Source organism: Doryrhamphus excisus, chromosome 5, assembly GCF_030265055.1.
Source record: "Doryrhamphus excisus isolate RoL2022-K1 chromosome 5, RoL_Dexc_1.0, whole genome shotgun sequence".
Lineage (NCBI taxonomy): Eukaryota > Metazoa > Chordata > Actinopteri > Syngnathiformes > Syngnathidae > Doryrhamphus > Doryrhamphus excisus.
In genome coordinates this window covers 26,835,665-26,854,641 of record NC_080470.1, presented here as the reverse complement: position 1 = coordinate 26,854,641, position 18,977 = coordinate 26,835,665, and positions in this window count along the sequence as shown.

The window sequence follows — 18,977 nt, the reverse complement described above, 5'->3', positions numbered from 1 at the left end:
CTTGAGGGTCTCTTGCTAGGTGCTAGCATGATAACTGTTAGCATGTTAGCATTGAAGCTAATTTACTCACGTTTAAAGGCAAATACACACATGGCATGATAAAGGGAGGTTGAAGGACAACCTTGGCACTTTGTAAACTTGAAACTCTCTTGCTAGGTGCTAGCATGGTAGCCGTTAGCATGTTAGCATTTAAGCTAATTTACTCATGTCTTCAGGCAAATACACATATGGCATGGTGTAGGGAGGTTATAGGACAACCTTGGCACTTTCTAAACTTGGGACTCTCTTGCTAGGTGCTAAAATGATGACTGTTAGCATGTTAGCATTTAAGCTAATTTGCTCATGTTTAAAGGCAAATACACATATGCATGATGCAGGGACGTTATAGGACATCCTTGGCAGTTTCTAAACTTGAGGCTGTCTTGCTAGGTGCTAGCATGTTAGCCGTTAGCATGTTAGCATTTAAGCTAATTTACTCATGTCTAAAGGCAAATACACACATGGCATGATGTAGGGAGGTTATAGGACAACCTTGGCACTTTCTAAACTTGAGGGTCTCTTGCTAGGTGCTAGCATGATAACTGTTAGCATGTTAGCATTTAAGCTAATTTACTCACGTTTAAAGGCATATACACACATGCATGATGCAGGGACGTTATAGGACATCCTTGGCACTTTCTAAACTTGAGGCTCTCTTGCTAGGTGCTAGCATGATAACTGTTAGCATGTTAGCATTTAAGCTAATTTACTCATGTTTAAAGGCAAATACACACATGGCATGATGTAGGGAGGTTATAGGACAACCTTGGCACTTTCTAAACTTGAGGCTCTCTTGCTAGGTGCTAGCATAATGATTGTTAGCATGTTAGCATTTAAGCTAATTTACTCAAGTTTAAAGGCAATTACACACTTGGCATGATGTGGGGACACTATGGGACTGCATCAACTTTTTCCGTACTTGAGGCTTTCTTGCTAGGTGCTACCGCGGTAGCCGTTGGCGCACCGGGCCCGAGGTTCACAGCACAGGTGGCCAGTCCATCAAAATTTCCGCGGGAATTTTCTAGTTATTCTTATATCTTAATCTTCCCACTTTTGTGCGCGTAATGCGGCCAAAACCGCAGGAAGGATCCCCACACATGTTACACCGCCGGAAACGTGGCACTCGGGACTACAGCGGTATTTATTTTTTGGAACGTTTTGTGTAACCATGGCGACGCTATTCGCGTTTGAAAAACGCAAAAATCAATGGTTCAAAAAATTAGGGACATTTGGGCTATTTTTAGAACAGCTCATGCCAGTGAAAAGAATGAGAATTTACAGACTTTTCACAGCCTTGTAGCTCAGCCATACGGCCACGTAGAAACGTGATTGATGGCTAATTTTTGAGATAAACTTCTGAAGTCTCTCTGTGGCTAAATGCTAATTGCTAGCATGTTAGCATTTAAGCTAATTTACTCACATCTAAAGGCAAATACACACATGGCATGATGTAGGGAGGTTATAGGACAACCTTGGCACTTTCTAAACTTGAGGCTCTCTTGCTAGGTGCTAGCATAATGATTGTTAGCATGTTAGCATTCAAGCTAATTTACTCACGTTAAAAGGCAAATACACACATGACATGATGTTGGGAGGTTATAGGACAACCTTGGCAGTTTCTAAACTTGAGGCTGTCTTGCTAGGTGCTAGCATGTTAGCCGTTAGCATGTTAGCATTTAAGCTAATTTACTAATGTCTAAAGGCAAATACACACATGGCATGATGTAGGGAGGTTATAGGACAACCTTGGCACTCTCTAAACTTGGGACTTTCTTGCTAGGTGCTAGCATGATGACTGTTAGCATGTTAGCATTTAAGCTAATTTGCTTATGTTTAAAGGCAAATACACACATGCATGATGCAGGGACGTTATAGGACAACCTTGGCAGTTTCTAAACTTGAGGCTGTCTTGCTAGGTGCTAGCATGTTAGCCGTTAGCATGTTAGCATGTTAGCATTTAAGCTAATTTGCTCATGTCTAAAGGCAAATACACACATGGCATGATGTAGGGAGGTTATAGGACAACCTTGGCACTTTCTAAACTTGGGACTCTCTTGCTAGGTGCTAGCATGATGGCTGTTAGCATGTTAGCATTTAAGCTAATTTGCTAATGTTTAAAGGCAAATACACACATGCATGATGCAGGGACGTTATAGGACATCCTTGGCAGTTTCTAAACTTGAGGCTGTCTTGCTAGGTGCTAGCATGTTAGCCGTTAGCATGCTAGCATTTAAGCTAATTTACTCATGTCTAAAGGAAAATACACACATGGCATGGTGTAGGGAGGTTATAGGACAACCTTGGCACTTTCTAAACTTGAAGCTCTCTTGCTAGGTGCTAGCATAATGATTGTTAGCATGTTAGCATTTAAGCTAGTTTACTCACGTTTAAAGGCAAATACACACATGACATGATGTGGGGAGGTTATAGGACAACCTTGGTAGTTTCTAAACTTGAGGCTGTCTTGCTAGGTGCTAGCATGTTAGCCGTTAGCATGTTAGCATTTAAGCTAATCTACTCATGTCTAAAGGCAAATACAAACATGGCATGATGTAGGGAGGTTATAGGACAACCTTGGCACTTTCTAAACTTGAGGGCCTCTTGCTAGGTGCTAGCATGGTAGCCGTTAGCATGCTAGCATTTAAGCTAAATTACTTATGTCTACAGGCAAATTCACACATGGCATGATATAGGGAGGTTATAGGACAACCTTGGCACTTTCTAAACTTGAGGCCCTCTTGCTAGGTGCTAGCATGTTAGCCGTTAGCATGTTAGCATTTAAGCTATTTTGATCATGTTTAAAGGCAAATACACACATGCATGATGCGGGGATGTTATAGGACATCCTTGGCAGTTTCTAAACTTGAAACCCTCTTGCTAGGTGTTAGCATGGTGGCTGTTAGCATGTTAGCATTTAAGCTAATTTACTCACATTTAAAGGCAAATACACGCATGGCATGATGTAGGGAGGTTATTGGACAATCTTGGCACTTTCTAAATTTGAGGCTCTCTTGCTAGGTGGTAGCCGTTAGCATGTTAGCATTTAAGCTAATTTACTCATGTCTACAGGCAAATACACACATGGCATGATGTAGGGAGGTTATAGGACAACCTTGGCACTTTCTCAACTTGATGCTCTCTTGCTAGGTGGTAGCATGGTAGCCGTTAGCATGTTAGCATTTAAGCTAATTTACTCATGTCTTCAGGCAAATACACATATGGCATGGTGTAGGGAGGTTATAGGACAACCTTGGCACTTTCTCAACTTGATGCTCTCTTGCTAGGTGCTAGCATGGTAGCCGTTAGCATGTTAGCATTTAAGCTAATTTACTCATGTCTTCAGGCAAATACACATATGGCATGGTGTAGGGAGGTTATAGGACAACCTTGGCACTTTCTAAACTTGTGGCTCTCTTGCTAGGTGCTAGCATAATGATTGTTAGCATGTTAGCATTTAAGCTAATTTACTCACATTTAAAGGCAAATACACACATGACATGATGTGGGGAGGCTATAGGACAACCTTGGTAGTTTCTAAACTTCAGGCTTTCTTGCTAGGTGCTAGCATGGTAGCCGTTAGCATGTTAGCATTTAAGCTAATTTACTCATGTCTAAAGGCAAATACACACATGGCATGATGTCGGGAGGTTATAGGACAATCTTGGCACTTTTTAAACTTGAGGCTCTCTTGCTAGGTGCTCGCATGATGACTGTTAGCATGTTAGCATTTAAGCTAATTTACTCATGTCTAAAGGCAAATACACACATGGCATGATGTAGGGAGGTTATAGGACAACCTTGGCACTTTCTAAACTTGAGGCTCTCTTGCTAGGTGCTAGCATGATAACTGTTAGCATGTTAGCATTTAAGCTAATTTACTCAGGTCTAAAGGCAAATACACACATGGCATGATGTAGGGAGGTTATAGGACAACCTTGGCAGTTTCTAAACTTGAGGCCGTCTTGCTAGGTGCTAGCATGTTAGCCGTTAGCATGTTAGCATTTAAGCTAATTTACTCATGTCTAAAGGCAAATACACACATGGCATGATGTCGGGAGGTTATAGGACAACCTTGGCACTTTCTAAACTTGAGGCCCTCTTGCTAGGTGCTAGCATGGTAGCCGTTAGCATGTTAGAATTTAAGGTAATTTACTCATGTCTAAAGGCAAATACACACATGGCATGATGTAGGGAGGTTATAGGACAACCTTGGCACTTTCTAAACTTGATGCTCTCTTGCTAGGTGCTAGCATGGTAGCCGTTAGCATGTTAGCATTTAAGCTAATTTACTCATGTCTTCAGGCAAATACACACATGGCATGGTGTAGGGAGGTTATAGGACAACCTTGGCGCTTTCTAAACTTGAGGCTCTCTTGCTAGGTGCTAGCATGACGACTGTTAGCATGTTAGCATTTAAGCTAATTTACTCACATTGAAGGCAAATACACACATGGCATGATATAGGGAGGTTATAGGACAACCTTGGCACTTTCTAAACTTGAGGCTCTCTTGCTAGGTGCTAGCATGATGACTGTTAGCATGTTAGCATTTAAGCTAATTTACTCACATTTAAAGGCAAATACACACATGGCATGATGTAGGGAGGTTATAGGACAACCTTGGCACTTTCTAAACTTGAGGCTCTCTTGCTAGGTGCTAGCATGGTAGCCGTTAGCATATTATCATTTAAGCTAATTTACTCATGTCTAAAGGCAAATACACACATGGCATGATGTCGGGGGGTTATAGGACAACCTTGGCACTTTATAAACTTGAGGCGCTCTTGCTAGGTGCTAGCATGATAACTGTTAGCATGTTAACATTTAAGCTAATTTACTCACGTTTAAAGGCAAATACACACATGGCATGATATAGACAGTTTATAGGACAACCTTTGTAGTTTCTAAACTTGAGGCTCTCTTGCTAGGTGCTAGCATGATAACTGTTAGCATGTTAGCATTTAAGCTAATTTACTCAAGTTTAAAGGCAAATACACACTTGGCATGATGTGGGGACACTATGGGACTGCATCAACCTTTTCCGTACTTGAGGCTTTCTTACTAGGTGCTACCGCGGTAGCCGTTGGCGCACCGGGCCCGAGGTTCACAGCACAGGTGGCCAGTCCATCAAAATTTCCGCGGGAATTTTCTAGTTATTCTTATATCTTAATCTTCCACTTTTTGTGCGCGTAATGCGGCCAAAACCGCAAGAAGGACCCCCACACATGTTACACCGTCGGAATCGTGACGCTCGGGACTACAGCGGTATTTATTTTTTGGAACGTTTCGTGTAACCATGACGACGCTATTTGCGATAGAAAAAAAAATCGGCCACTAGATTAGGTACACCATTCTATTTTTAGAACAGCCGCATTCCAGAGAAAACGAGAATTTACAGACTTTTCACAGCCTTGTAGCTCAGCCATACGGCCACGGAGAAACGTGGTTGATGGCTCATTTTTTAGATAAACTTCTGAACTCTCTCTGTGGCTAAATGCTAATTGCTAGCATGTTAGCATGTTAGCATTTAAGCTAATTTACTCATGTTTAAAGGCAAATACACCCATGGCATGATGCAGGGAGGTTCGAGGACAACCTTGGCAGTTTCTAAACTTGAGGCTCTCTTGCTAGGTGCTAGCATGGACCTGTTAGCATGTTAGCATTTAAGCTAATTTACTCACGTTTAAAGGCAATTGCACACATGACATGATGTAGGGAGGTTATAGGACAACCTTGGCACTTTCTAAACTTGAGGCTCTCTTGCTAGGTGCTAGCATAATGATTGTTAGCATGTTAGCATTTAAGCTAATTTATTCACGTTTAAAGGCAAATACACACATGACATGATGCAGGGACGTTATAGGACATCCTTGGCAGTTTCTAAACTTGAGGCTGTCTTGCTCGGTGCTAGCATGTTAGCCGTTAGCATGTTAGCATTTAAGCTAATTTACTCATGTCTAAAGGCAAATACACACATGGCATGATGTAGGGAGGTTATAGGACAACCTTGGCAGTTTCTAAACTTGAGGCTGTCTTGCTAGGTGCTAGCATGATGACTGTTAGCATGTTAGCATTTAAGCTAATTTGCTCATGTTTAAAGGCAAATACACACATGCATGATGCAGGGACGTTATAGGACATCCTTGGCACTTTCAAAACTTGAAGCTCTCTTGCTAGGTGCTAGCATAATGACTGTTAGTGTGTTAGCATATAAGCTAATTTACTAACGTTTAAAGGCAAATACACACATGGCATGATGTGGGGAGGTTATAGGACAACCTTGGTAGTTTCTAAACTTAAGGCTGTCTTGCTAGGTGCTAGCATGTTAGCCGTTAGCATGTTAGCATTTAAGTTAATTTACTCATGTCTAAAGGCAAATACACACATGGCATGATGTAGGGATGTTATAGGACAACCTTGGCACTTTCTAAACTTGGGACTCTCTTGCTAGGTGCTAGCATGATGACTATTAGCATGTTAGCATTTAAGCTAATTTGCTCATGTTTGAAGGTAAATACACACATGCATGATGCAGGGACGTTATAGGACATCCTTGGCAGTTTCTAAACTTGAGGCTGTCTTGCTAGGTGCTAGCATGTTAGCCGTTCGCATGTTAGCATTTAAGCTAATTTACTCATTTCTAAAGGCAAATACACACATGGCATGATATAGGGAGGTTATAGGACAACCTTGGCACTTTTTAAACTTGAGGGTCTCTTGCTAGGTGCTAGCATGATAACTGTTAGCATGTTAGCATTTAAGCTAATTTACCCACGTTTAAAGGCAAATACACACATGGCATGATATAGGGAGGTTGAAGGACAACCTTGGCACTTTGTAAACTTGAAACTCTCTTGCTAGGTGCTAGCATGTTAGCCGTTAGCATGTTAGCATTTAAGCTAATTTACTCATGTCTAAAGGCAAATACACACATGACATGATGTAGGGAGGTTATAGGACAACCTTGGCACTTTCTCAACTTGAGGGTCTCTTGCTAGGTGCTAGCATGATGACTGTTAGCATGTTAGCATTTAAGCTAATTTGCTCATGTTTAAAGGCAAATACACACATGCATGATACAGGGACGTTATAGGACATCATTGGCACTTTCTAAACTTGAGGCTCTCTTGCTAGGTGCTAGCATAATGACTGTTAGCGTGTTAACATATAAGCTAATTTACTCACGTTTAAAGGCAAATACACACATGGCATGATGTGGGGAGGTTATAGGACAACCTTGGCAGTTTCTAAACTTCAGGCCCTCTTGCTAGGTGCTAGCATGGTAGCCGTTAGCATGTTAGCATTTAAGCTAATTTACTCATGTCTACAAGCAAATGCACACATGACATGATGTAGGGAGGTTATAGGACAACCTTGGCACTTTCTAAACTTGAGGCCCTCTTACTAGGTGCTAGCATGATAACTGTTACATGTTAACATTTAAGCTAATTTACTCACATTTAAAGGCAAATACACACATGGCATGATATAGGGAGGTTATAGGACAACCTTGGCACTTTCTAAACTTGAAACCCTCTTGCTAGGTGCTAGCATGGTAGCCGTTAGCATGTTAGCATTTAAGCTAATTTACTCATGTCTTCAGGCAAATACACATATGGCATGGTGTAGGGAGGTTATAGCACAACCTTGGCACTTTCTAAACTTGAGGCTCTCTTGCTAGGTGCTAGCATAATGATTGTTAGCATGTTAGCATTAAAGCTAATTTACTCATGTCTAAAGGCAAATACACACATGGCATGATGTAGGGAGGTTATAGGACAACCTTGGCACTTTCTAAACTTGAGGCTCTCTTGCTAGGTGCTAGCATGATAACTGTTAGCATGTTAGCATTTAAGCCAATTTACTCACGTTTAAAGGCAAATACACACATGGCATGATGTAGGGAGGTTATAGGACAACCTTGGCACTTTCTAAACTTGAGGCTCTCTTCCTAGGTGCTAGCATAATGATTGTTAGCATGTTAGCATTTAAGCTATTTTACTCAAGTTTAAAGGCAATTGCACACTTGGCATGATGTGGGGACACTATGGGACTGCATCAACTTTTTCCGTACTTGAGGCTTTCTTGCTAGGTGCTACCGCGGTAGCCGTTGGCCCACCGGGCCCGAGGTTCACAGCACAGGTGGCCAGTGCATCAAAATTTCCGCGGGAATTTTCTAGTTATTCCGTATATCTTAATCTTCCACTTTTTGCGCGCGTAATGCGGCCAAAACCGCAAGAAGGACCCCCACACATGTTACACCGCCGGAAACGTGGCGCTCGGGACTACAGCGGTATTTAATTTTTGGAAAGTTTTGTGTAACCATGGCGACGCTATTAACGAAAACGTTAAAAAATGGGCCACTTGATTAGGGAATCGCTGTTCTATTTTTAGAACAGCACATAGAAAACGAGAATTTACAGACTTTTCACAGCCTTTTAGCTCAGCCATACGGCCACGTAGAAACCTGATTGATGGCTCATTTTTGAGATAAATGTCTGAACTCTCTCTGTGGCTAAATGCTAATTGCTAGCATGTTAGCATGTTAGCATTTAAGCTAATTTACTCATGTCTAAAGGCAAATACACACATGGCATGATGTAGGGAGGTCATAGGACAACCTTGGCAGTTTCTAAACTTGAGGCTCTCTTGCTAGGTGCTAGCATGTTAGCCGTTAGCATGTTAGCATTTAAGCTAATTTACTCATGTCTAAAGGCAAATACACACATGGCATGATGTAGGGAGGTTATAGGACAACCTTGGCACTTTCTAAACTTGAGGCTCTCTTGCTAGGTGCTAGCATGATAACTGTTAGCATGTTAGCCTTTAAGCTAATTTACTCACGTTTAAAGGCAAATACACACATGGCATGATATAGGGAGGTTATAGGACAACCTTGGCACTTTCTAAACTTGAAACCCTCTTGCTAGGTGCTAACATGGTAGCCGTTAGCATGTTAGCATTTAAGCTAATTTACTCATGTCTTCAGGCAAATACACATATGGCATGGTGTAGGGAGGTTATAGGACAACCTTGGCACTTTCTAAACTTGAGGCTCTCTTGCTAGGTGCTAGCATAATGATTGTTAGCATGTTAGCATTCAAGCTAATTTACTCACGTTAAAAGGCAAATACACACATGACATGATGTGGGGAAATTATAGGACAACCTTGGCAGTTTCTAAACTTGAGGCTGTCTTGCTAGGTGCTAGCATGTTATCCGTTAGCATGTTAGCATTTAAGCTAATTTACTCATGTCTAAAGGCAAATACACACATGGCATGATGTCGGGAGGTTATAGGACAACCTTGGCACTTTCTAAACTTGGGACTCTCTTGCTAGGTGCTAGCATGATGACTGTTAGCATGTTAGCATTTAAGCTAATTTACTCATGTCTAAAGGCAAATACACACATGGCATGATGTAGGGAGGTTATAGGACAACCTTGGCACTTTCTAAACTTGAGGCTCTCTTGCTAGGTGCTAGCATGATAACTGTTAGCATGTTAGCATTTAAGCTAATTTACTCAGGTCTAAAGGCAAATACACACATGGCATGATGTAGGGAGGTTATAGGACAACCTTGGCAGTTTCTAAACTTGAGGCCGTCTTGCTAGGTGCTAGCATGTTAGCCGTTAGCATGTTAGCATTTAAGCTAATTTACTCATGTCTAAAGGCAAATACACACATGGCATGATGTAGGGAGGTTATAGGACAACCTTGGCACTTTCTAAACTTGAGGGTCTCTTGCTAGGCGCTAGCATCATAACTGTTAGCATGTTAGCATTTAAGCTAATTTACTCACGTTTAAAGGCAAATACACACATGGCATGATATAGGGAGGTTGAAGGACAACCTTGGCACTTTCTAAACTTCAGGTCCTCTTGCTAGGTGCTAGCATGGTAGCCGTTAGCATGTTAGCATTTAAGCTAATTTACTCATGTCTAAAGGAAAATATACACATGACATGATGTAGGGAGGTTATAGGACAACCTTGGCAGTTTCTAAACTTAAGGCCCTCTTGCTAGGTGCTAGCATGATGACTGTTAGCATGTTAGCATTTAAGCTAATTTGCTCACGTTTAAAGGCAAATACACACATGGCATGATGTAGGGAGGTGATAGGACAACCTTGGCACTTTCTAAACTTGGGACTCTCTTGCTAGGTGCTAGCATGATGACTGTTAGCATGTTAGCATTTAAGCTAATTTCCTCACGTTTAAAGGCAAATACACACATGCATGATGCAGGGACGTCATAGGACATCCTTGGCAGTTTCTAAACTTAAGGCTGTCTTGCTAGGTGCTAGCATGTTAGCATTTAAGCTAATTTACTCATGTCTAAAGGCAAATACACACATGGCATGATGTAGGGAGGTTATAGGACAACCTTGGCACTTTCTAAACTTGAGGCTCTCTTTCTAGGTGCTAGCATGATGACTGTTAGCATGTTAGCATTTTAGCTAATTTACTCATGTCTAAGGGCAAATACACACATGGCATGATGTGGGGACACTGTAGGACTGCCCCAAACTTTTCAGGACCTGAGGCTGTTTTGCTAGGTGTTAGCATGGTAGCCGTTAGCATGTTAGCATTTTCGCTAATTTTCTAAAGTTTAAAGGCAAATACACACTTGGCATGATGTGGGGACACTGTAGGACTGCCCCAAACTTTTCAGGACCTGAGGCTGTTTTGCTAGGTGTTAGCATGGTAGCCGTTGGCATGTTAGCTAATTTAATCACATTTAAAGGCAAATACACACTTGGCATGATGTGGGGACACTGTAGGATTGCCCCAAACTTTTCAGGACCTGAGGTTGTTTTGCTAGGTGTTAGCATGGTAGCCGTTAGCATGTTAGCATTTAAGCTAATTTACTCATGTTTTCAGTCAAATACACATATGGCATGGTGTAGGGAGGTTATAGGACAACCTTGGCACTTTCTAAACTTGAGGCTCTCTTGCTAGGTGCTAGCATAATGATTGTAAGCATGTTAGCATTTAAGCTAATTTACTCACGTTTAAAGGCAAATACACACATGACATGATGTGGGGAGGTTATAGGACAACCTTGGCACTTTCTCAACTTGATGCTCTCTTGCTAGGTGCTAGCGTGGTAGCCGTTAGCATGTTAGCATTTAAGCTAATTTACTCATGTCTAAAGGCAAATACACACAACGCATGATGTAGGGAGATTATAGGACAACCTTGGCACTTTCTAAACTTGGGACTCTCTTGCTAGGTGCTAGCATGATGACTGTTAGCATGTTAGCATTTAAGCTAATTTACTCACGTTTAAAGGCAAATACACACATGCATGATGCAGGGACGTCATAGGACATCCTTGGCAGTTTCTAAACTTAAGGCTGTCTTGCTAGGTGCTAGCATGTTAGCATGTTAGCATTTAAGCTAATTTACTCATGTCTAAAGGCAAATACACACATGGCATGATGTAGGGAGGTTATAGGACAACCTTGGCACTTTCTAAACTTGAGGCTCTCTTGCCAGGTGCTAGCATAATGATTGTTAGCATGGTAGCATTTAAGCTAATTTACTCAAGTTTAAAGGCAATTACACACTTGGCATGATGTGGGGACACTATGGGACTGCATCAACTTTTTCCGTACTTGAGGCTTTCTTGCTAGGTGCTACCGCGGTAGCCGTTGGCCCACCGGGCCCGAGGTTCACAGCACAGGTGGCCAGTCCATCAAAATTTCCGCGGGAATTTTCTAGTTATGGACTGGCTCAGTAGCCAGCCCATAGACTGCTACTTGGAGTAGCAGTCTATGGGCTGGCTACTGAGCCAGCCCATATTGTTATTCCTTGTGCGTTTAGTTATGGACTGGCCCAGTAGCCAGCCCATAGACTGCTACTGCAAGTAGCAGTCTATGGGCTGGCTACTGAGCCAGCCCATATTGTTATTGCTGTTTAGTTATTATTATTTTTTTATGGACTGGCTCAGTAGCCAGCCCATAGACTGCTACTTGCAGTAGCAGTCTATGGGCTGGCTACTGAGCCAGCCCATATTGTTATTGCTGTTTAGTTATTATTCCGTATATCTTAATCTTCCACTTTTTGCGCGCGTAATGCGGCCAAAACCGCAAGAAGGACCCCCACACATGTTACACCGCCGGAAACGTGGCGCTCGGGACTACAGCGGTATTTAATTTTTGGAAAGTTTTGTGTAACCATGGCGACGCTATTAACGAAAATGTTAAAAAATGGGCCACTTGATTAGGGAATCCCTGTTCTATTTTTAGAACAGCACATAGAAAACGAGAATTTACAGACTTTTCACAGCCTTTTAGCTCAGCCATACGGCCACGTAGAAACGTGGTTGATGGCTCATTTTTGAGATAAACGTCTGAACTCTCTCTGTGGCTAAATGCTAATTGCTAGCATGTTAGCATGTTAGCATTTAAGCTAATTTACTCATGTCTAAAGGCAAACACACACATGGCATGATGTAGGGAGGTCATAGGACAACCTTGGCAGTTTCTAAACTTGAGGCTCTCTTGCTAGGTGCTAGCATGTTAGCCGTTAGCATGTTAGCATTTAAGCTAATTTATTCATGTCTAAAGGCAAATACACACATGGCATGATGTAGGGAGGTTATAGGACAACCTTGGCACTTTCTAAACTTGAGGCTCTCTTGCTAGGTGCTAGCATAATAACTGTTAGCATGTTAGCCTTTAAGCTAATTTACTCACGTTTAAAGGCAAATACACACATGGCATGATATAGGGAGGTTATAGGACAACCTTGGCACTTTCTAAACTTGAAACCCTCTTGCTAGGTGCTAACATGGTAGCCGTTAGCATGTTAGCATTTAAGCTAATTTACTCATGTCTAAAGGCAAATACACACATGGCATGATGTAGGGATGTTATAGGACAACCTTGGCACTTTCTAAACTTGGGACTCTCTTGCTAGGTGCTAGCATGATGACTGTTAGCATGTTAGCATTTAAGCTAATTTGGTCATGTTTAAAGGCAAATACACACATGCATGACGCAGGGACGTTATAGGATATCCTTGGCACTTTCTAAACTTGAGGCTCTCTTGCTAGCTGCTAGCATAATGACTGTTAGCGTGTTAGCATATAAGCTAATTTACTCACGTTTAAAGGCAAATACACACATGGCATGATGTGGGGAGGTTATAGGACAACCTTGGCAGTTTCTAAAATTAAGGCCCTCTTGCTAGGTGCTAGCATGGTAGCCGTTAGCATGTTAGCATTTAAGCTAATTTACTCATGTCTACAGGCAAATGCACACATGGCATGATGTAGGGAGGTTATAGGACAACCTTGGCAGTTTCTGAACTTGAGGCCCTCTTGCTAGGTGCTAGCATGATATTTGTTAGCATGTTAGCATGTAAGCTAATTTACTCACATTTAAAGGCAAATACACACATGGCATGATGTAGGGAGGTTATTGGACAACCTTGGCACTTTCTAAACTTGAGGCTCTCTGGCTAGGTGCTAGAATGACGACTGTTAGCATGTTAGCATTTAAGCTAATTTATTCATGTTTAAAGGCAAATACACACATGACATGATGTGGGGAGGTTATAGGACAACCTTGGTAGTTTATAAACTTGGGGCTGTCTTGCTAGGTGCTAGCATGTTATCCGTTAGCATGTTAGCATTTAAGCTAATTTGCTCACGTCTAAAGGCAAATACACACATGGCATGATGTAGGGAGGTTATAGGACAACCTTGGCACTTTCTAAACTTGGGACTCTCTTGCTAGGTGCTAGCATGATGACTGTTAGCATGTTAGCATTTAAGCTAATTTACTCACGTTTAAAGGCAAATACACACATGGCATGATATAGGGAGGTTATAGGACAACCTTGGCACTTTCTAAACTTGAAACCCTCTTGCTAGGTGCTAACATGGTAGCCGTTAGCATGCTAGCATTTAAGCTAATTTACTCATGTCTAAAGGCAAATACACACATGGCATGATGTAGGGAGGTTATAGGACAACCTTGGCACTTTCTCAACTTGATGCTCTCTTGCTAGGTGCTAGCATGGTAGCCGTTAGCATGTTAGCATTTAAGCTAATTTACTCATGTCTTCAGGCAAATACACATATGGCATGGTGTAGGGAGGTTATAGGACAACCTTGGCACTTTCTAAACTTGAGGCTCTCTTGCTAGGTGCTAGCATAATGATTGTTAGCATGTTAGCATTTAAGCTAATTTACTCACGTTTAAAGGCAAATACATACATGACATGATGTGGGGAGGCTATAGGACAACCTTGGTAGTTTCTAAACTTGAGGCTGTCTTGCTAGGTGCTAGCATGTTAGCCGTTAGCATGTTAGCATTTAAGCTAATTTACTCATGTCTAAAGGCAAATACACACATGGCATGATGTCGGGAGGTTACAGGACAACCTTGGCACTTTCTAAACTTGGGACTCTCTTGCTAGGTGCTAGCATGATGACTGTTAGCATGTTAGCATTTAAGCTAATTTGCTCATGTTTAAAGGCAAATTTACACATGCATGATGCAGGGACGTTATAGGACATCCTTGGCAGTTTCTAAACTTGAGGCTGTCTTGCTAGGTGCCAGTATGTTAGCCGTTAGCATGTTAGCATTTAAGCTAATTTACTCATGTCTAAAGGCAAATACACACATGGCATGATGTAGGGAGGTTATAGGACAACCTTGGCACTTTCTAAACTTGAGGGTCTCTTGCTAGGTGCTAGCATGATAACTGTTAGCATGTTAGCATTGAAGCTAATTTACTCACGTTTAAAGGCAAATACACACATGGCATGATATAGGGAGGTTGAAGGACAACCTTGGCACTTTGTAAACTTGAAACTCTCTTGCTAGGTGCTAGCATGGTAGCCGTTAGCATGTTAGCATTTAAGCTAATTTACTCATGTCTTCAGGCAAATACACATATGGCATGGTGTAGGGAGGTTATAGGACAACCTTGGCACTTTCTAAACTTGAGGCTGTCTTGCTAGGTGCTAGCATAATGATTGTTAGCATGTTAGCATTTAAGCTAATTTACTCACGTTTAAAGGCAAATATACACATGACATGATGTGGGGAGGTTATAGGACAACCTTGGTAGTTTCTAAACTTGAGGCTGTCTTGCTAGGTGCTAGCATGTTAGCCGTTAGCATCTTAGCATTTAAGCTAATTTACTCATGTCTAAAGGCAAATACACACATGGCATGATGTAGGGATGTTATAGGACAACCTTGGCACTTTCTAAACTTGAGGCTCTCTTGCTAGGTGCTAGCATGACGACTGTTAGCATGTTAACATTTAAGCTAATTTACTCACATTTAAAGGCAAATACACACATGGCATGATGTAGGGAGGTTATAGGACAACCTTGGCTCTTTCTAAACTTGGGACTCTCTTGCTAGGTGCTAGCATGATGACTGTTAGCATGTTAGCATTGAAGCTAATTTGCTTATGTTTAAAGGCAAATACACACATGCATGATGCAGGGACGTTATAGGACAACCTTGGCAGTTTCTAAACTTGAGGCTGTCTTGCTAGGTGCTAGCATGTTAGCCGTTAGCATGTTAGCATTTAAGCTAATTTGCTCATGTCTAAAGGCAAATACACAGATGGCATGATGTAGGGAGGTTATAGGACAACCTTGGCACTTTCTAAAGTTGGGACTCTCTTGCTAGGTGCTAGCATGATGACTGTTAGCATGTTAGCATTTAAGCTAATTTGCTCATGTTTAAAGGCAAATACACACATGCATGATGCAGGGACGTTATTGGACATCCTTTGCAGTTTCTAAACTTGAGCCTCTCTTGCTAGGTGCTAGCATAATGACTGTTAGCATGTTAGCATTTAAGCTAATTTACTCACATTTAAAGGCAAATACACACATGGCATGATGTAGGGAGGTTATAGGACAACCTTGGCACTTTCTAAACTTGAGGCTCTCTTGCTAGGTGCTAGCATGGTAGCCGTTAGCATGTTAGCATTTAAGCTAATTTACTCATGTATAAAGGCTACTAAGCACATCTCATGATGTGGGGAGGTTATAGGACAACCTTGGTACTTTCTAAACTTGAGGCCCTCTTGCTAGGTGCTAGCATGATGACTGTTAGCATGTTAGCATTTTACCTAATTTACTCATGTCTAAAGGAAAATACACACATGGCATGATGTGGGGACACTGTAGGACTGCCCCAAACTTTTCAGGACCTGAGGCTGTTTTGCTACGTGTTAGCACGGTAGCTGTTATCATGTTAGCATTTTAGCATTTTAGCTAATTTACTCAAGTTTAAAGGCAAATACACACTTGGCATGATGTGGGGACACTATGGGACTGCATCAACCTTTTCCGTACTTGAGGCTTTCTTGCTAGGTGCTACCGCGGTAGCCGTTGGCGCACCGGGCCTGAGGTTCACAGCACAGGTGGCCAGTCCATCAAAATTTCCGCGGGAATTTTCTAGTTATTATTATATCTTAATCTTCCCTTTTTTGCGCGCGTAATGCGGCCAAAACCGCAAGAAGGACCCCCACACATGTTACACCGTCAGAATCGTGACGCTCGGGACTACAGCGGTATTTATTTTTTGGAACGTTTTGTGTAACCATGGCGACGCTATTAACCGAAACGTTCAAAAATGGGCCAGTTGATTAGGTACAGAATTCTATTTTTAGAACAGCCGCATTCCAGAGAAAACGAGAATTTACAGACATTTCACAGCCTTGTAGCTCAGCCATACGGCCACGTAGAAACGTGGTTGATGGCTCATTTTTTAGATAAACTTCTGAACTCTCTCTGTGGCTAAATGCTAATTGTTAGCATGTTAGCATGTTAGCATTTAAGCTAATTTACTCATGTTTAAAGGCAAATACACCCATGGCATGATGCAGGGAGGTTCTAGGACAACCTTGGCAGTTTCTAAACTTGAGGCTCTCTTGCTAGGTGCTAGCATGGACCCGTTAGCATGTTAGCATTTAAGCTAATTTTCTCACGTTTAAAGGCAATTGCACACATGGCATGATGTAGGGAGGTTATAGGACAACCTTAGCAGTTTCTAAACTTGAGGCTCTCTTGGTAGGTGCTAGCATGGTAGCCGTTAGCATGTTACCATTTAAGCTAATTTACTCATGTCTAAAGGCAAATACACATATGAAATGGTGTAGGGAGGTTATAGGACAACCTTGGCACTTTCTAAACTTGAGGCTCTCTTGCTAGGTGCTATCATAATGATTGTTAGCATGTTAGCATTTAAGCTAATTTACTCACGTTTAAAGGCAAATACACACATGACATGATGTGGGGAGGTTATAGGACAACCTTGGTAGTTTCTAAACTTGAGGCTGTCTTGCTAGGTGCTAGCATGTTAGCCGTTAGCATGTTAGCATTTAAGCTAATTTACTCATGTCTAAATGCAAATACACATATGACATGATGTAGGGAGGTTATAGGACAACCTTGGCACTTTCTAAACTTGAGGGTCTCTTGCTAGGTGCTAGCATGATGACTTTTAGCATGTTAGCATTTAAGCTAATTTGCTCATGTTTAAAGGCAAATACACACATGCATGATGCAGGGACGTTATAGGACATCCTTGGCACTTTCTAAACTTGATGCTCTCTTGCTAGGTGCTAGCATGGTAGCCGTTAGCATGTTAGCATTTAAGCTAATATACTCATGTCTTCAGGCAAATACACGTATGGCATGGTGTAGGGAGGTTATAGGACAACCTTGGCACTTTCTAAACTTGGGACTCTCTTGCTAGGTGCTAGCATGATGACTGTTAGCATGTTAGCATTTGAGCTAATTTGCTCATGTTTAAAGGCAAATACACACATGCATGATGCAGGGACGTTATAGGACATCCTTGGCAGTTTCTCAACTTGATGCTCTCTTGCTAGGTGCTAGCATGGTAGCCGTTAGCATGTTAGCATTTAAGCTAATTTACTCATGTCTTCAGGCAAATACACATATGGCATGGTGTAGGGAGGTTATAGGACAACCTTGGCAGTTTCTAAACTCCAGGCCCTCTTGCTAGGTGCTAGCAGGGTAGCCGTTAGCATGTTAGCATTTAAGCTAATTTACTCATGTCTAAGGGATAATACGCACATGGCATGATTTAGGGAGGTTATAGGACAACCTTGGCACTTTCTAAACTTGAGGCTCTCTTGCTAGGTGCTAGCATGACAACTGTTAGCATGTTAGCATTTAAGCTAATTTACTCATGTCTAAAGGCAAATACACACATGGCATGATATAGGGAGGTTGAAGGACAACATTGGCACTTTGTAAACTTGAAGCCCTCTTGCTAGGTGCTAGCATGGTAGCCGTTAGCATGTTAGCATTTAAGCTAATTTACTCATCTCTAAAGGCAAATACATACATGGCTTGATATAGGGAGGTTATAGGACAACCTTGGCACTTTCTAAACTTGAGGCTCTCTTGCTAGGTGCTAGCATGACGACTGTTAGCATGTTAGCATTTAAGCTAATTTACTCACATTTAAAGGCAAATACACACATGGCATGATGTAGGGGGGTTATAGGACAACCTTGGCACTTTCTAAACTTGGGACTCTCTTGCTTGGTGCTAGCATCATGACTGTTAGCATGTTAGCATTTAAGCTAATTTGCTCATGTTTAAAGGCAAATACACACATGCATGATGCAGTGACGTTATAGGACATCCTTGGCACTTTCTAAACTTGAGGCTCTCTTGCTAGGTGCTAGCATAATGACTGTTAGCGTGTTAGCATATAAGCTAATTTACTCACGTTTAAAGGCAAATACACACATGGCATGATGTGGGGAGGTTATAGGACAACCTTGGCAGTTTCTAAACTTAAGGCCCTCTTGCTAGGTGCTAGCATGGTAGCCGTTAGCATGTTAGCATTTAAGCTAATTTACTCATGTCTACAGGCAAATGCACACATGACATGATGTAGGGAGGTTATAGGAAACCT